This window comes from Ambystoma mexicanum, chromosome 2q (genome assembly GCF_040938575.1).
Source record: "Ambystoma mexicanum isolate Mex_15411 chromosome 2q, UKY_AmexF1_1, whole genome shotgun sequence".
NCBI lineage: Eukaryota > Metazoa > Chordata > Amphibia > Caudata > Ambystomatidae > Ambystoma > Ambystoma mexicanum.
Genome location: NC_090924.1, coordinates 208,424,653 through 208,445,096, shown reverse-complemented (window position 1 = coordinate 208,445,096; position 20,444 = coordinate 208,424,653). Strand labels below are relative to the sequence as shown.

The window sequence follows — 20,444 nt, the reverse complement described above, 5'->3', positions numbered from 1 at the left end:
CTGTATGGACTATATGTCAATGTAAATATGTATTCTATATGCGTCTTCAACAGAAGGGACATTGTATTTATATGCTCTTTTAGAGTTTTTGGAGTAAAATATAACGCCCTGCCTGACTGGATACGCTTTTTATGTGGGTCCGGCAGAGAGGAGGTAAACGCCAAAAAGGTGAGGGGAGGTGTGCAGTACGCGTGAACCCCCAAACTCCTCTACTGGATTATCAAGTCGCCCGAGTGCCTACAGTCTTTTTGGAATGACTTAACAATAGTCTGATTGTATATAGCACTTAATGGACAGCCACACATATTCACCCACCGCGAAATGCAAATGCTAGGTGCTGAAGGCCCAATTCATTGACCTCGGTAAAATAAGGCTACGCTGACCCGAGGCAAGCGCCTAACTCCTGAGCTACCCACCCGGACTGAGTGCAGTGTGTTCCCTGTGCATCTGTGCACACTGCTCTTTAAAGCGTCTCTGGCACAGCACATTGTAGAGTCTAGTTGCAGGCTGAGCCCGGGTGACACACAGGTCACGCACAGACATGTGTCCCATGGATTGAAGGATGTCTGCTTCGTGAAAAGGTTTAATGTGTTTTGGAAAGGTGTGCGAGGGCCCAGCCATTTGGGGGAATAGCCACTGGATACCACTTGTAACGTCATGGAGTGATTGGACCGAGAAATCACTAATCATACGTCACGCATGCACACCTGCCCGGAACGTGTTGATGGTTTGGTTCAGTGGGCAGTCCCCTTCTAATGCCAAAGTGAAGAACGAACGGGGTCAAGGAACTGTCTGTCACGAGGGAGCGGCTTATAACGCTGCGCGCCAGCATGGGTTTGCAACAATGTATTTCACAATTATTCTTTCTCGCGTTCTTCTTTCTGAATAATTTCGTCTTTTTTGTGCAAGAATTAGCTTTGGATTTCATTTCGTTCTCCTCTCTTTTAAAAAGCCTGTCCTCTTCTTTAGGTAGTTTTGGAGATGTTTGATGATGTTACTTTCTTTTTTTCATGTTGCAGAAGACCCCCTTCTCCAGCACACAAACCTTTAAAAGCTACTCATGATATATGGAAGGGCGATGTCTTTTTTCAGACAAGGTTACATTCCACGTTCCGCAGAGTACTTATAAGTATGCTCTTTTCACATGTTAGGGTTCTGAGGATATAGGATATGTTGTAACAGGGATCTCTGAACGTATGTTTGTTTTTCTGAGAGTAATTCCAATGGGTTATTTATAACACAGTTTCTAAGCTGCACCCGAGGATCGAACCTGTGTTGCTCCATGTCGTCTTACTTCCAAGGCGAGCACCTTGCCCCTGAGCTATCTTCCCTACGTCGAGAGCGTTGTAACACACATGTTCACAAAGTTCTGAACATAGGGCCTCATCACGAGCTGGCCGGTAACGCTGGCGCTATTAGCGCCGGCATTAATAGCCCTACCGCCAAACCCCCCGGTGCTAATAGCGCGGGATAACGGGTTTGGCGGAACGGGTATTGCCCATTCCCCACTGAGCCCATTCGGGAATTCCCCATTCCCCATTGGGCTCAATGGGGAATTTTCGCACTCTTACCACTGGCGGATTTCCTGCCGGCGGTAATAGCACGAAATTTTGGCAGATTTCCCCCCAGCTCAGAGCTGGGGAGAAATCTGCCAAACCCGTGATTTGGCAGACCCTTAAATCCGGTGGTAATAGCGCTACCGCCGGATGTAAGGGTTACAGCCAAACTCGTGATGAGGCCCATACTTTGGTGGGTGACCTCTGTGTAGGATTTTAGGAAGGCGTGTGTGCTGTTGTGGCGTACTGTGCAGGAGTGTGCAGCACAACACAGAGCATATGGAGGGATCAAGAAATCAGTGAAGACCTTGAATCTGTGAAACCCTTGAAGACCTTCGTCTTCAATTTGACTTAATCAATCACTCTAAGACCTCTTCTTCCCTCTTTGTTCCCTCATATGCGCTCTGAGGCCCATGGGGTGTTGCGCTTAACAAAAAAACAAAAATTTAAATAAATAAATGCACTTACATGCATCAAGGACTGCAGAGTGATGTGTCACTGCTTGATGAATTGTGGAGTGATTTGTGTCACTATGGATGGAGTTGATCTATGAGTTATGCATTGATGTGTGAGGAATGCATTGCTGCATGTGGAGGGTTGCGAGAGTGTGGGGCTCATTTTGGAGTTGCCTGTAAAAACATGGTGGAGACCTGGTAAGTTTTCACTTTTGCATGCACGGTTCCTCGCTGTGTCATTTTCATTTGCACGGCAGAGTGCAAAAAGGGGAGCGTAAAAAGGCGGCATAGACGCCTGTAGGCGTCCCTTCCGCGCTTCGCCATGCAGATGAAGTAAACGCTGCCTGCCATGTACCCATGCCAGGCGGCTTTTACAATGGATTCCTATGGAGTCTGCCTGCTTTTTGCTGGTGTAAAAAGCAGGCGGACTCCATAGGAATCCACAGCATTTGCGTCTGCATGAAAATCCACATGAGTGCAAATACTGTAGTATTTGTATGGTGGAGAGGAGGCGGGTCGTGGCATCGTAACTTACGATCCACTTCTCCTCTCCCCCATGCAAATGAATCAACATGAGCCGTGACGGAAACAAAATGCCCACAATCCTCTGTTTCCTTACCAGGCTAACTGAACATGAGCTGCAAATGGGCCTTCATTCATACGGACAGCCTGGAAGTGCTGTGCCAGTTCACTGATGCGTTTGGCATAGCGTGGATGGGCTGTCATGGAGGATTGTGTTGTAAACTGTGGGACTGAATGGTTGGCGTACCAGACAAGATTCCTTTTGGCCTATAGGATGAGGGATGGATGCAGCCGCAATGGAGGCCTGTGGAGGGATCCAAGAGTCCAGCTGATGGACTGTGGGATGACATGGTATTATGGATATGTGCATGTTGGCATGAAAGGTTGTTGACTAATAATACGAATTAATAATAATAATATTGATGAGCGCAAAACAGGGCAGTTCGGATTTGTGGCACTGTACGTTAGTGCCGGAGGTATGTCTCGAACCGAGAACTTGTGCAGACTATTTAGGCAAAGATGTGCAGTGCAGTGCAGAGCCCCCACAGGCAGGGTCAGGCCCAGTGATCGATTGTGCAACATGTGTTTCCTGTTGAATGGTGAAGGGGGCTGGGTGAGTTCTCATCATAGTGGAATGCAGAGAATGCATATGTGGGGGCCTGGACGGTGACTGCAAAGGCATGCATGTGGCTTCCATGATGGCTGCGGTATGCTGTGCATCCTCATGGAGCATGAAGGGATGGTTGCGCCTCCACTATGGAATGTGGGCGAGCTGTACGTATCTTATGCAGGGATGTCGAGGGAAGGAGGGCTATGCGGGAGTTCAGGAGGCTTGTGAGGGCGAGCATCCAGGACCCTGAGCAGTGGAGTAACTTTGCTGGAAATGTTGGGGGGGACAGGACATCTGAAGAAAAGGTGACCCAGCCAAATGAATGGTGTCAAAATGGTGTGCCATGAAAGTTGGGGGGGACAAACACCCCTGTGCCCCCCTAAAATTACGCCCATGAATGAGTATAGCCATCAGTGGATGGCTGTGTGCCCGTTGTCCATTACAGTGGTGAAGGCAGATGCCCTTCACGTCTGATACTGTGGTGCATTAAAAAGCCTTTTCTGAGATTTACTGAGTGGCATCAGGTAACTGTTTCTTAAGGAACGTGTCTGTTTTTGGTTTCCCTGATCTTCCACAAACTTATTCAGGATCATTGTACACAACATGCACATTGCATGCAGAGACCATCCAACGTTAGCACTTAACGTGCTGTTGGTTTCCCCTGCATGCAATTCTCCACACTCAAAAAGCGGAGCGTGAACGTGAAGATGAAATCGAGATGAAATCGCCCTTACTCTCCACTTGGTGAAATATAAAACGCTGCCTGCAAAGTAGGGTTTGTAGGAGGCGTTTGATCATGGATCCCATTGGAATCCGCCGCTGTTTAGCAGGTATAAATGCAAGTCATATTGCTCAGGAATCCTTTGGTTTTACGCCTGCATGAACATCTCATGCAGGTGTAACGCTGGGTGTGCTTCCAAGATGGACGAGGAAAGCAAAGTGGAGATCTACACGCTGCTTCGCTGTTCTCCTACCCATTGGAACAGCAGGACAACAGGGCAGATGTTGGGTATAAGCAATGCCTCTTACCTTTACACCTTCGTTTAATGACAAACAAATGCCCTCTTTGTTTCTGGTGAGTCTCCTTGTACTTGGAGTATTTTTCAGTGCTGTTTTAGGTACTTTTAGATCTGCTGTTGCACTCAAGTGGATAACCACTCCTAATGCTACACAACCCTGTTGAAGCCATTCTTCACACTTTCCGCATCGGACATTACCATCTTCAACTGCCATGTTGCACTAGCAGACAGGTGTACACCCTTCTCAATCTGCATGGGCCATTCACTTGCTTGACCCCCCCCCCATTATTAAAATACCTGACTGGGTCCACTGAACAACACTGGATACAGGAAATATCACAGAAACACACCACTGCGATCCCCATACAAACCTATGACACCTACTGGTGGAAGCACCATCAACTCTAATGAATAGTCCATGCTTCCAATAGTAACCATCTCCTGAATCAACTACACCGCAAACACCCCAATACGGCAAAAGTACTGTAGAAAGCATGATTCCACTATCCCCTTCCAAATCTCAAAATACAAGCACAGCCACACTCAGTCTCCAAAAACCGCAAGGCCAACTCTGATTTTCCGCTATACTTAACAGACATCACATGTTGCAACTGTGCCCCGCACCTCTCCTCCCCATCAAACAATCCTCCCCAGTCATCGCATAACACCTCTCCCTTCTCTGTCCCCTCCCCTGACCATGGGAGCATACACACCACATCAAAGTAGCCCTCGCCCAATTCAAATTGGACACTGAAGCCCAAAACCCACTACCACCTCACACACAACACACAAGACAAGCACTGCCCTTTCTTACCCTATCCGCAACTCACTTTGCACGCATCCCATTGGTGTGTTCACAACAACACAAAAGCCGCAGAAGACCACTCCGTTTCAGGTCTAGTTAATAATGCATGTGAGCTATGACAATTCCACGCTTCACCTTATCACACACCCTTTTAACATCTTAGTCTCACATCACTGTGCTCTTCATAACCTCCACTTCAGCCATAAATCAAGTTCCGAAAGCTTGACATGGCGGATCAAACAATGGTCAGTTAAAATTAGGTCCTGAAGAAGCACAGCAGTGTGAAACACATGTTGGCCATGACATTAGATTTCTAATCCAGTGAGCAACACCATCACTTGGAGGAGAAACATGGATTATGTTTTTGTTTTTATAATGTTGCTTAACAGTGATTTTTGTTTGGTTATTTTACTTAGGGACCTTTTAATTAATAAAACAGTAAATACATTATAAGTATTACAGCATTGAATCTTAGCCTAAATTAACCTTGAGATGCAAGATGTTTGGAGAAATTGTTATTATATAAAATCGCCTGCCATGCAATTTTTCACTGTGTTAATTCATGTTTCAAGTGCTTGGAATGATTTTGAAACACCATAGACCGTCAGACCATACTAAACCTTCTAAAGAACAAGTCCCTTGGAGGATCCACAAGTTGGCAAGACAATTCGAGTTTCTCTAGTATGCGTCCATATAAAAGGAACCTAAGTCAGAATAGGGAAGAGATTTTCTTGATTGTCTTGATTACAGGCACAGGTGTCATCATCCCTCTCTCTCCATGTTTCCTGTTGGACCTTGAGATTTAGGGATTTAAATGGTGCAAATGCAAAGGGCGGTGTCTGCTCAGGTGAGATCCGATCTATCATATACGGCTGAACCTCCACTGACCACGGGGATATGTCCAGCCATGCCCACTTGTTCAGCTTGTGACATAACTTCCAGCAGTGGTTTAATGTCCTTGAGTCGTTGCTTTACCTTCGTTCCCAGAACCCAGGATCCTGTTAACTCGACCTTGGCAGCTTCTGTAGTTATGGCCCTTTTCGTAGGCCAGGCAATTACCTGCAAGTCGATATCCAGGTGGGACGAAGTAGACATGGATTTTTCCTGTGTCCTTGGATGAGTCCTTTTCTTAGCATTCATCAGCCGCGTCCCCACATTTTCCAATTTCTTGGAATTCTCATACTTCCGCAGCCTCAGTGCAAGAGGATTCTGCCTATAGATTGAGTAGCGTTGATTTCGACCATTTACCATCTCAACCATAGTATTGGAGTTCATATAAATCCAATGGACCTTTATGACCACAGTGACTCTGAGGCACTCCCATGTTTCCCATTGCCTGGGGGGACATTTAGTTTGGTTTTTCCCATTGTAAACATGGGCCTACATATGCCAGCATGCAAAGCTGCAAGTGTCACGCATGACATTGATTGATTGATTGATTATTTACTATGCGCTTATTACACAAGTGTTTCAAAGCACAACCATGCATGGGAGGGGAAGACAAGACACAAGATCTCACTAGGCATGGTACATTCAGATTATGCAGGTGAACAGTAAAGGGAGTGCGTGGGGGGGGGCATGGAGCACTTACTTGACAGCTATGGGTTATTAGGCCGTTGGACAACAAATTACGTCGGCTGGTTGCCCCTGAGTCCTAAGCTCTGCAAAAGAGGCCTTGCAACTAGCTTCATAAAACCACCAGTGCCATCGGTCACTGACGTCAACATGCATAGCTAGTTTGCTAGCTACCTTTCAGAGCATGTACATTGATTTTCATTTATAAGCACAAACCTTATCTCAAACTATGATCAGAAAAAAAGGGTTTGAAGTTTATGGACCTCACTGCTCATACCGCTACTGGACTGCTTATAGATTGCACGCAACGTTTTGGTCTGTAAACCTAAAGATACCAGCATGCACAAGCTGAGAGTTTTTGCGACATTCACAGCTGCTCACGAGTAACCATTCAGTGCACGCAGATAATAATAATAATAATTTAGCATTTATATAGCGCTACGAACCCTCAGGTATCTGAGCGCTGCTTATCACCCACGGTGTGTGGTGCTCATTTATCGATCTCAGAAGGATGAAAGGGTGAGATTGGCTACGCCGGGATTTGAACCTCTGGCAGTATGCTCTGCACAGATGTCGAAGTGAGCACTCTACTTGCTGTGCTATCAGACCAGCTAGATGTGTAATTATATTAGAACAGCTTGCAGTGGTCTCAACAGTTGGGGCCTCATCACGAGTTTGGCGGTAACCCTTAAATGCGGCGGTAATGCTATTACCACCGCATTTAAGGGTCCGCCAAATCACAGTCTTGGCGGATTTGCCCCCAGCTCTGAGCTAGGGGCAAATCTGCAGCAATTTTGGTGATTTTCGGTGCTAATACCGCAGGCGGGAAATCCATCGGCGGTAATAGCGCGAAAATTCCCCATTGGGCCCAATGGGGAGTGGGAAATTCCCGAATGGGCCCAATGGGGAATGGGCATTAAACGTTCCTCCAAATCCGTGATCTGGCGCTAATAGCGCTGGGGGTTTTGGCAGTAGGGCTAATAGCACCGGCAGTAATACCGCAAGCATTACCGCCCAACTCATGATGAGGCCCTTGGTGTATAGTTTCACTTAATGTGTTTGAAAGTGTGTGAGCTCTTTGAAAATATCGCCCAGCCCTCATCCCAGGTGACTGTTCCATTTACTCCTCTCCACGATCTGGTCCCTCAATCTCACCCCATTGTAAGAAGCTCATTCCTTCCTGTCAAATCTGATTTCTTATCTATTGTACGTTCTTTTGTGATCAAAGTGCATTGTTCCTCCTGTATATAAATAAAATAAATAAATGTTGTTCTATTTGCAAGGGTCTAGGGTAAGGGTGGATCCCAGCCTGTGCTTTCCCCATGGCCTGGAAGGCGAGGTCGGGTAGGCTGAATTTGGCGAGTGGGAGTTATGGGAGGGGGGTTGGTGGGAAGATTTGGGGGGCATTGGATTTGTTTGATTGGTGTTTCTTTGGTTGAGAGTTCTGGTAGTTCAGGGGTGCTTGTTGGGGTGCACAATCATGGCAAAGAGGCATGATACCTTCTTCGTTTGTGCGGATGGGAGGAGTAGAACAATTTAAGGTTGCAACCCTCAATGCACAGGGCCTGAATTCACCAGTTAAAAGGAGGTCGATGTTGAAGGGGCTCCAGACATCCGAGGTAGACATCGCTATGATTTGCGAAACCCATCTGATTCCCGTGGACGAATTTCTTATGAAATTTATGGTGTTCTCTAGGCAGTATTTTGCCTCGGCCGTGGAAAAAAAGAGAGTGGTGGTAACACTGCTCGATAAGGACTCCCCTTTCCTCCTAAGTGAGGTCCTCAAGGACCCGGAGGGAAGATGTCACCCTACCTTAAAAACCAGCATGTTCCCCACAGAGGGGCGAAACCCGCTGGGGGGCTAATGGCGCAGATGTTGGCGCCTGCAGTGCGGATCTCTGATCCCTGAGGAGGAGGACACTGCCTGCTTCATTTGGCCCAACCCACCCTACCTTAAAAACCAGCTTGTTCCCCCGCGAGGGCGAGACCCATGGGGGACAAAAGGCAGGGGTGTTTTGTCGCCTGCATGGAGTGCTCTCATCCCTGTGTGAGGAGAAGGAAGCTGCCAGCTTAATTGGCTGGGCCCACCCTACCTTAAAAAACAGATTGGTCTCCCGTAAGGGCAAAACCCGTGGGGGATTAAGGGCACACGTGTTGGTGCCTCCAGGGCTGTGCTCTGATCCCTCTGTGAGTAGGAGGAAGCTGCCAGCTTCAATTGGCCCCACCCACCCTACCTTAAAAACCAGCTTGTTCCCCCGAAAGGCGTTCTGCTTTGGGAAGAAGCTCGGCTCAGCAGAGGGTACCAACGGTGGATTGTGAACAAACTGCAAACATCTGTAAGTAGTCAAAGGAGGCTGGAGGCTGTTTGTTCTTGAACATTCCTGTGCTTGGAATCCCATGTTTGCTTAAATGAAATAGAGGACAGTAGAGGAGTCGTTGGAGGGAGGGGAGCCAGACTTTGTCAGCCCCTTAAGCCAGTCGGGCACTTCCTTGGCCTTTCTTTCTTTTTATTTAGTCCTCTTTTTTTGGGTCTATTTCTTTTAATGTATTTTTATTACAGACCAATTCTGTGTATTTGAATATTTTAGTTTGATAGTAAATTTTATCGCTGATTGTTTTATTGTTGCATAGCTCAAGAACATTCGGGGTGCAAAAAGGTCTGGTCAACAACCGCCTCTGAACATATATTTGAAATAAATGGTGAGGCGTATTTAAGAATGTATTTTTAATGCTGAAAGGGCTACTGTGGTGCCAGCCAAGGGGTGTCTTGTTGAGTGTCCCTTCAAGTCAGACCAATGTGGGAGGGGCAGTCTTCTATCCCGGTGCCCTTCCTAGGATAAGAGTACCAAATTAGTCAGCTATCTTGTGGGACACTCATTTCCTGTTTTTGAAACAGGGTTGAACCCAGAGTTGTCAATTCTGTCTGCACAGACCACCCCTTCTTAACTCCTTTGAACCCATGACTCTTTAAGTAGTCAGGAGGTTCCCAGAGAGAGGTGGAGTCTATTCAGGCCTCACCAAGGAGTTTTGATAAGGTGAAGACCCTTCATTCATCCATGGCAAGTGAAACATCTTTGGATACTGAGCTCAATGAGTGGAAGAGCTCCTGGATAAGAAGTTGGGCCCAATAATGGAAATGTTACTTTCCTTTAAAGAATTGGTCATGGGATCCTTGACAATCATTGATGATTAGGTCTGTCAAGAAAGGGCTATGCGATATTGAGGCCTGTGTCCCAATAGTGGTGCCGGTTGCCCCAAGTCCAGTTCCTTATAATCTTATTAATGATTCCCTTAAGGTCCCTGGCTGCTTTACTACTGCTCTAGTTACAGCCAATGTCACTCCCTCCAGTCTGGTATGTCTGCCACCAGCTTTATTTCGGAAGGAATGGGGGGGAGAGTTGAAAGGGTTGAATTTGTATGAGGGGGTTATAAAGAGACACTGGACCTTCCTCCAGCTGTGGCTACATTGTTTGGAGTCATTGGGGGTATCCCACCTCTTTCTAGTGGTCAAAAAGAGCTAACCATCACACTAATGAACAAGATGATTCATCGGGTCAATGTTAACTTGCAGGGTCCTAAGATCATGCCACATTCCTTGTTGATGGCTCAGAGAGTGGGTTGGGTGGGTTTGTTACCCAAAAGTACAGCGGAGGACTGTGTGGTATTGACAGTAGCTAACCCCTCGATCTTGAACTATTTGTTGAACAATAATCTTTCCTGGGGCCCTAAGCACATGGTCCAGCTGGGCTCTAGTCATTTGGTTCCATTAGACTTTTCTTATCACCCGAACCTAGTTTCTCAGGACAGCATCAGGCGGGAACCCAAAAGCTCCTTGTATTTTAAGTGATAGGGAGAATTGCTGTGATCAAAGGAGTTGGGTCTGTGTAGTGGACAATCAGTTGGATATCGATACATAGCCCAAAAGTCTAAGGTTGAGTGGGCATGTTATGAATCCAAGACAACAGACAGTGACATCTCAGGTCTCCTCAATACCTAAAGGTGGAGGCGCAGTTCTGTTGTCTAATCGTTTCCAGGTTTTGTCTTCTATAGAAGAAATTGATTGACTGGTTCCGCAGATCTCTGCGGACCCAGTGTTGGGTGTAGGGCAAGTTCCTGCTGAAATGACAGATAAAGAGAATCCTCACTTGCAGAATATGCTCTTGGGTTACTCTACATTTCTTTCTTGGAACATAGCTGGAGGTAAGGGGAAATTCCAAGACATAAATATTTTAGCCTATTTCTTTATAACCAGAATTTGTATTAAGACATTACATTGCTCATTGCTCCACAATTTCTCCTTAAAGAAATTCAAACAATAACCAACCCCCCCCCCTACCCTCCCCTCATCTTCACATAACATGTTTCAGTAACAGAAATTAGCACCAGCTGTCTCGGGAAGTACACAGAGGATTAGACATGGGTACATTACGGTATAATCACACTTCAAAGCACCAAGTCTCCTTAGGCTCCCCCATTCATATATTGTAGGAGGCTGTATTTCCTACTCACCAGACCCTCCTTACTGGCTCCACACCCCTGCTTCATCCCAAGACTCTGAATAACAGTTGCCGTGCTTCCCCGTTCCCATATGCCTCAGACCACCTCCCTTACAATTCTGGCAGAGTATGCACTAGGTCAACATCTCCAATTGCCCCTCACACTCATATTCTCCTCCCCTCTTCCTCCCATTTTGCAATCAAGATGCCCCATTCCTCGTGATAGGAGACCAGGTAGTCATTGACTATGGCTGTCAGTTTCACCATTATGCTCTATTTTTCCCGATTCCATTCTTGACGGGAGTCTCTCGTCTTTCCATTTCTGGGCAATAGCTATCCTACTTGCTCTCAACATGGTCTCACACATTCTCTGCAGTCTGTATTCTTCCCTGTCTCCTGAGGGAATGCCCAGCATCATCTGTATGGGGCCAAGGGAGAGTTACTCCCCTGTTATATCCTTGATCCAACTCAAGATTTCTTCCTAGAAAATCTGCGTCTTGGAGTTTCTCCACCACGTATGCGCTAGGGAACCCGCCCGGCCACAGGCTCTAGGACATAAGGGAGAGGCACCTTGTAACCTCTTTGAGGGCTTGAGGCGGTGCCAGGTCCACCCCTGGAGTCCCAGTGCCACCCCTGGAGTACCTTCAAATTGTGTTCCATATTGGAAGTAAATGATTTCCCATTAAACGCAATCTTATAGATCCTATCCCATTCCTCATTCAAAATTTCCCTGTCGGCCAAGTCTCCCTGTCACATCAGCTGTAATGAGAGCCTTGATATAATCCCTTTCATGCTCAACTCCATGTCAAGTACCCTCTTGAAAGTTGTAAGATCCCCTGAGAGGGCTTTCTGCCACTTCTGTGCTGCTAATATTCCTTTCAACCTTATATACTCAAAGACAGGTATTGTAGCGTGCAAAATCTCTATCTTCAGCTCTTCAAGTATCAAAAACCAACCTTTTTGAAACAGTTGAGCCACTCTTTCTAGCCCCATATCTGACCATTTTTGGGAGTATTTAACATTTTCCTTGTCAAATCAATTAGGGGACCCCACACGGAAGTCATCGGGGAGGGCCAAGCAGACAGACTATCGTTCACTCTTCTCTTTTTCTCCTTTGACCACAACGCCTCCACGGTCGGATGTTTTTTTTCAGTTTATGGGAGTATCCTTGAGCAGGGCCCAAATAAATCCCTCACCTTCCTTGGATGAGTCTCCAAATCTTCAAGATAAGACCTGTAAGTTCTGAGATCCTCCCTCATACGCTCTAACACTGTTCTCAGTTGTGCAGCCCGGTAGATACCATAGAAGTCTGGGAGACCAAATTCTCCATTGTCTCTCGGGACGGTCAGGGTTGATTTGAGCCTCTGTCTTTTATTTCGCCAGATAAATCTAGACACCAATGCACTCAACTCATTAAAGTAGTTGTTCGGGAGGATTTTCGGAAGAGATGTAAAAAGATAAATGGGCAGCACAATAATTTTCACTGAGGTCATATGACCACGCCAAGAAAGTACCACCTGATCCCATCTTTCAAAATCCAATCGTATCCTCTCCAACATAAGGTCAAAGTTTGCCTTTGCCAAGTCGGACATGCTCCTAGTAAGCAGTACCCCTAAGTATTTAATACTCAACTTTTCTCTTCTCACTCCCCCTATTGATTCCTCCAAATTGAGGTATGAGATTCCCTCCATCAGTGGCATTACACAGGATTTATCTGCATTAATTTTGAGACTTGAGAACAACCCAAACTGTGAGCGCAACTCCGGGAATGAAGAGCGTACCTCCGTCACAGAAGCCAAGATGCCGTCTGCGAAAAGCAGGAGCTTGAAGTCTATCCTGGCACAGGTAATCCCTTTTATGTTTTGGTTCGACTGAATGGACATTGCCTTTGGTTCCAGTGCCATGGCGTATAGTTCCGCGAATAGGGGGCAGCCCTGCCTCGTTCCACTCGAAAGGCGAAAGGGTTTAGTCAGAGACCCATTCACTTGTATGCAAGCTGTAGGAGACCTGTACAACGCGTTGACCCACTTTCGAAAGTTGTCCTTAAATCCCATTTTTAGCAGGACCTTCATCATATATAGCCATTCAACCATATCAATGTGCTTCTCTGGATCTATTGTTATCAGGCTTGCCTTTATGACTGATTCCCCGGCACAATACATCAAATCTTTAGTCTTACAAATATTATTGGTCCCCTAACCAACCCTAATAAACCCCACCTGATCCCCATGAACCAGCGATGGAATAATCCCCCTCAATTCTGTTACCCAATATTTTAGGAAGGACCTAACATCGACATTAAAAATGAGATTGGCCTATACAAAGAGCATAATGATGGATGCATGCCCTCTTTCTGAAGAACTATGATAATTACACCCATCGTTTCATCAGGAAGAGCCTCTCCATTGGGACCACATTGAATATCCTAAATTAGTAGGGTGCCAGAGTGGATCTGTACTGTTTATAAAATTTCACTGAAAAGCCTTCTGTCCCCAGAGTCACGCCTCACTTCATATCTTTGATTGTTCTTACTACTTCTTCCAGTTCTTCCAGTTTTTCTATCTCTTCAGCCACCTCCCTTGAAATTCCTGGTATCTGTTAATGATCAAGGTACTCTGAAATGTGTGAGCCATCCCCAGAGTATTCCGAGGTGTAGAGATGCTCATAGAATCTTTTAAATTCCTCCCCAATTCTCTCTGTGTTATACACCCTAGGTCCCTCTTGGATGTTAATATTAGTCACCATTTTCCTTTTCCTCTCCTATCTTAAACTCCATGCCAAAAATGTGTCAACCTTATCCCCTTTTTCATGGTACTTCTGCTTAAGAAACAGCTTTTTCTTCTTGGTATCCTGAACCAAGAGTGTCCTCAGATGAGCTTTGTACCGTTTAAGTTTGCTAGCTGCCCCGGGGGAGAGAGGAATTCCCGTCTGGCTCCCCGGCTGAATTTCTGTTATCTTTTGCCTCAACTTCTCCTTGTGTTGAATAATCTCTCTTTTTTTGGGGTTCTCTCTGGATAAGAGACCCTCCTGTGGTGGATTTGAAACCCTCCCATAGTGACTGGACCCCCACCTCGCCATTGTTATTGTGTTCAAATAATTCCTTGATGTCACAAAGTAGGGACTGTGCAATTTCCTTGTCCTTAAGGAGACCATTATTACATATCCATCTACCTCTAGGCGCCCGGCCACACAATTCCCCAGAACAATTTTGCAACTTCCATCAAACCGGGCTAATCAAACCACCAAACCTGCACCTAAGCAGGCCCATAAACCACAAGCAAAGCCTTCCCTGAAACCCCTTCTTGAAGATGTTGATGACTTGAGAAATGAAGAGAGAGACCAGCGTGACATCCTGCTAAACCTATCAGTCTACTCCATAGGAGATGAATCAGGGAGAGAAACAATAGGGAGAGTTCAAACGGATATAGTGGTCGGACAGCTAAGTAGAACCTACAACGATCCAAACCAAAATGAAGAATCAACCTTCACTGTGATCTCTGAGTTGACGTGTGAAGAAATCTCTGATACAGAGCTGGATAAATCAATAAATCCAATGACACACCAGAACGAAGACCTTCATGAATATGACCCTTTCATTGCCTCACGCGATCCCATCTTTAATATGGTGGAGCAATAATTAGGACTTGTTAACCAGAGGCACCCAACAATTCCAAGAAACTCATTCACTCTCATTGAACCAACCTGCCCACCTCTGCCTACTAACTCTTTGCGGCTCACCGAGACTAAAGTGATTGCCATTGAAAACCTGATAAAGGGGAATGAAGATCTCATTCTGAACAGAACAAATGTCCTGAGACTTCTACATGCCCTCCCGAACCTACAGCACATCAATTCCAAAGGCATGACAGTAGTCAAATTTTTATCTGAAGCTAGAATGGTTTGGGTGGCTATGCAATTAATCTCAAATAGAGTACATTGAACCATCTTGGATAAACAGTATGCCTTCCAGCAGATGGGATTTGATGTAACTAAAATGTGGCCAGACAATTCGACAGCACAAGAGACCTCCATAAAAAATTCTGACACCCAAAACGCAGAGCTACATCGTGGACTAAATAATCCAGCCACTAAAAGAAAATCCCCCCTACTTTTTGAGACGGAATATTCAACATCGGACCCGTTCAAAATAAAAATAGAGATTGGAACCATTACCTTCTCAAAACTAAGAGGTGGAAGGAAAGGCCAACACACTCAAAAACCAAACTAAATCAGTCCTGATATCACAATTCTCACAAGGAGGTCCAAGGAAATTATAACAAACGTGGTCCATCGAAAAAGCCACCCGGACTATGTGCTTGTGGAATACACAAGGGTCCGAGCACCTCTTCAAACAGGACAATCAAGATATGAGGAAATACGATATCCTGAGTTTCCATGAAACCTGGATTTCTAAAGAACCTATTAGCAAGGGCTTTGCCTCCTACATGAATCGAGCTATATCTAGAGACAAGGGTCGACCCTCTGCAGGACTTCTAACCCTTATCAAGCTGGGCGCAAACTTAAGAGTCATCGAGGCACACAACCCGAATCATTTCATACAAGTCCTAATTCTGGAGCAATTGACTGATCATGCTAACAAGGACACCCTGAACAGTAACACCCAAATATCTCAAACCATAGGCCTGGTGAACCTATACTGGAACCCTGTAGCCATAAACAACAACATTTTTATAGCTAGTGTCTGCCCCTCAATTGATGATATCCAGGCACGCTATCCAGCTTCAGAGTTAATCGTATGTGGAGATATGAATCTGAAATCTTTTCATAAAAATTGGAACCTTGATTCCAACATCGAAGCTGTCTGGATGAAGGAACTAGGACAAAGGAACCTGGTGTTAATGAATGGCCATACGAAAGGTGATATTTTTTTTAATGTTTTTATTTTATTTTGTTTTTGTAAAGCGCCTACAGCCCAGAGGCATTGAGGTGCTGTTTCAAGAAGTTGTCTTAGTTACATGAACAGAAGGGCAATGCATAGGTTACATGTAGCAGGTGCCTTACAAGATACAGGTGCAGTCATGGGATAATACAAGAAATTCGTAGATTATTGCGGTGCACAATAATACAGTGGGCATATTCTGTACAGATGATGTGCTGGTAGGTTGGCCACATAGAATCTACACAAACAACATTGTTTTGATTGCTTTCCTGAAGGCTGCGTGAGACTCAATGCTCCTGAGTGGAGGTGGAGCATGTTCCAATTGGTGGCTGCGATGACTGGGAAGCTTGATCCCCCTGCACAAACCCTGGAGCTTTTGGGAATGGCTAAGCGGTTAGTGTAGATTGATCTGGTGGGTTGGTCGGAGGAGGGTACGGTGAATCTCTGGGAGAGGTAGTGGGATGCCGAGTCATGGAGACATTTGTGGGTTAGAGCCAGCGACTTGAAAAGGATACGTTCCTTGATGGGTGGCCAGTGAACAGATTTCCTTGTGGCCGAAATGTGGCCTCTCCTAGAGATGCCAGTGGCTGCTCTGAGGGCATTGTTTTGTACCAACTGGAGTTTCCTGATGTTTCTCGCAGAAGTGCCTAGCAGAAGTGCATTACAATAGTCGAGGCGAGATCCGATAATTGCTCTGGATAAAGTGAGGCAGTTGTGTTGCGCTAAGAATGGTCTGGCTGCTGTGTTGAGTTTCGAGTGACAGGCTGCTGCAGAGGAGATGGAGTTAACCTGCCTAACCATGGTGAGGTTAGAATCTAGGTACACAACCAGAGTTTTGACTGTCTGAGATACAGGGATGAGAGTGTTATCAATCAGGAAGGAGTCTTATTTTTTTCCCAGTTTTTTTTATTGTTTCTGATGATCCTATGAGTAGGAGTTCTGTTTTTTCACTGTTATGACACAGCCAGGTCTGGATAGTGGCGTAAATTGTGTCCAGAGTTTTCTGATCAGCTTCGTAGTCTCCTGAAAGGGGGATAAGGACCTGTGCATCATCGGCATAGTTGGTGTATGTGATGCCTAAGGAGTCCAGGTAGTTGAATAGTGACCTAGTGAACAGGTTGTAGAGAGTGAGCGAAATACAGGATCCTTGTGGAACTCCACATTTTATTAGATTGGGCTGTGCACAGGCTTGGTCTGAGAAGACCTTCATTGCTCTACCACTGAGGAAGGAGGTTATGCAGGCAGTGGCATTTGGCAAAAAGTTGCCGGCTGTGGAGAGGTGATGGCATAAGGTACCGTGGTCAACCAAGTCAAAGGCCGCTGATAGGTCAAGGAGTAGTAGGAGGGCAGCTTTGCCTACATCTCTGAGATCATCTATTTGGTTTTTAAGGTCCAATAAAGCAGTCTCTGTTCCATGGTTAGGCAGAAAGCCTGACTGTCATAGGCCTAGTAGGTGATGAGTCTCCATGTATTCCTGGACTTGAAGGTATGCTGCTGTATCCAGAATCTTCAGCGAGAAGGGTACTGTGGTTATAGGTCTGTAGTTTCTCCTGGTTTTTGGATCCAGTGTGGTTTTTTAAGCAATGGATGCACCCAGGCTTCTTTGAGGCTAGAAGGGACTTGGTTGGATTTGAAGGAGGCGTTGATGAACGCTGTGATGAAAGGAGTCAGGGCGGGAGCACTGTCTTTGATGAGGTGAGCTGGACAGGAGTCACCCTTGCAATTTGAAGGCTTGATAGGGTTGAGTATTGCTAGGACGTCCTGTTCTTTCATTTCTTGGAATGAGAAAGCTGGGATTTCAGCTGAGGCATTCAGGTGTAGATTGGATAGTTGTTGTTTTAAGGCCTTTTGGTGGCTAATGATTTTATCTTGCAAGTAGTTCAGTTTGTTAAGCATAGCTTCTTGCATTTTGTTACACCATTCTTTGTCTTTGGTAAGGGAGGTTGGTGGTGTGGGGGGAGGTAGGTGCTTCTAGTTCCCTGAAGATCGTGAAGATTTCCCTGGATCCAGATTTTGCGTTGGCAGTCCTAGAGTTGAATGAGTTGGCTTTGGCTGCGATGATGGTGGATTTATAGTGTTTGGTGATGTTTTTGAAGGCAAGTTTAGTGGTGTCACTCGGTTTGGCTCGCCATGCTGTGAGGCTTGTCCTTTTTTATGTGCGCAGCTCGAAGAGATCAGGGCTGAACCATGAGTTGGTATGTTTGGCGGTCTTAGCTTTTATTTGGGTTAGTGGGGCAATGGTGTCCACGGCTTGCGAGATGATAGAGTGATAGGTGGCGGCGAGAGTATCCGGGTTGTTGGTGAATGGAGGCTTGAATTCAGGAACCAGGAGATGCAGCAACAGTCTTGTAAGTTGCTTGGAGCTTCTGGTGGGAGCGGGCCGCAGTCCTCTAGGGATGGTGGAGGGTGCTTTGGCGAGGTTAAGGTAAAAATGAATGGCGGAGTGGTCTGACCATGTGATGGGAGTGATAGCTGAGATTGAAGGAGGAGATTTGTGGTGGAAGGCCCAGTCCAAAGTAAGGTCCTTTGTTATGGGTAGGCTCTGTCACTGCTTGTTTGAAGCCCAATATGGAGAGGGCATTGGTAAGGGAGGCTGCGTTCTCATCAGCAGGGCCATTAAGACCGAGGTTCATGTCTCCCAGGAGGATGGACATGGTAGTTTTCTCTAGGTTGTCCCCAAGGGCGTGAAGGAGTGCCTCTTGGAACTCTGTGACCGGCCAAGGAGGGCGGTATGTGATGTGGACGGTTATAGTGCAGTTAGGCGATGGGTTGATTTTAATGAGCAGGTAGTCACAGTTATGGCATAGGTCACCTTGAATTCTCCTGATGGGGATGGACTGCTTGGCGATCAATGCTACACCTCCTCCTTTCTGTGCCTCGTGGTTTTGTCTGAAAATGGTGTACCCTTCAGGCAGGGCAAGGGCGAGAGCCGGCCCTGAGGCTTCATGAAGCCAGGTCTCGCTGATCAATAGTAAGTCAAGGTTGGAGTTGCAGAGAAGGTCATGGATGTCGAGTGCATGGGCAGGGAGTGACCATGCATTAATGAGAGCACACTTGAGCGTAGTTGATGGGGCTAGGGTGGCCGTAGTGAGTGTATGCTTCGCCATGGGGTTATCAACCTGGGACACAGGGTCAGCAGCCATAATCACAGGGACATTTGCTATGGTGATAGGGTTACCAACATCAACCATTGGGGCAACAGTATAGGCAGCAGCAACTACATGGGCAACAGTATTGGCAGCAGCAATCACAGGGGCAGCAGTATTGGCAGCAACAATTACAGGGGCAACAGTATTGGCAGCAGCAACTACATGGGCAACAGTATCAGCAGCAGCAATCACAGGGCCAGCAGTATTGGCTGCAACAATCACAGGCGCAACAGTATTGGCAGCAGTAATCAAATGGGCTGCAGTATTGGCTACAACAAGCACAGGCGCAACAGTATTGGCAGCAGCAACTACATGGGCAACAGTATTGGCAGCAGCAATCACAGGGGCAACAGTATTGGAAGCAGCAATCACAGGGGCAACAGTATTGGCAGCAGCAACTACATGGGCAACAGTATTGGCAGCAGCAATCACAGGGGTAACAGTATTGGCAGCAGCAATCACAGGGGCAACAGTATTGGCAACAGCAATCATAGTGGCTGCAGTATTGGCAGCAGCAATCATAGTGGCAACACTATTGGCAGCAACAATCACAGGGGCAACAGTATTGACAGCAACAATCACAGGGGCAGCAGTATTAGCCGCCGCAGCTACAGGGTAACAGTATTGGCAGCAACAACTGTAGCATCAATCATGGGGGCGATAGTATTGGCAGGAGCAGCTACATGGGCAACAGTATTGGTAGCAGCAATCACAGGGGCAACAGTATTGCAGCAACGACTGTAGCATCAATCACCGGGCAACAGAATTGGCAGCAGCAGCTACATGAGCAACAGTATTGGCAGCAGCAATTTGCGGGGAAACAGAGTAAGAATTGTGGTTGCTTGCAGTAGTTATAGTGGCATCAGCAGAAGCAATTACAGAAGTCATGGGGTTGTCAGCGGCAATGTTGCAGGCACGATTGAGTGCTCTCGTAGTCTCAAGAGCACTGTGACCTGTTTCAATGGCGGCACCCACTTGGGGGCTGTAGGCAGCTGGAATGCTCAGGGGTTTGAGAGCGGGAGCGCCTGCCTTGTTTTTTGGGGGGGAGGGTATAATACCCCACTGGGTGGAGGCCTCTGGTCTGTGTGGTCTTTGTTGGTAGTTCTGGTGGGAGGGACTGTGCGCCTTGCGGTGGAGGCGGGGCCAGTGGTATGGTGGAGAGCAGTAGTGGAAAGACGGGGATAGGGCTGCCGTGGATGGGTTGACGATCTGAATATGAGGGGTACTTGATGGGAGGACGAACCTCGAGCAGAGGTGCTCATTCCTGATGCACCTCGGGGTAGGAATAGAGGATGTTGGGGGGGCTGTGGTGCGGGCGCGGAGACAAGCCGTTCTTTCGGTGGTGTTGATGCTGAGA

At 46.6% G+C, this 20,444-nt stretch overlaps 1 protein-coding gene across 1 annotated transcript in view; it reads left to right on the top strand.

Annotated features, from left to right (window-relative positions):
* Nucleotides 1-20,444, top strand: part of CLEC19A (C-type lectin domain containing 19A) — a 257,120-nt gene that overhangs the window by 333 nt on the left and 236,343 nt on the right. The window lies entirely within an intron of this gene.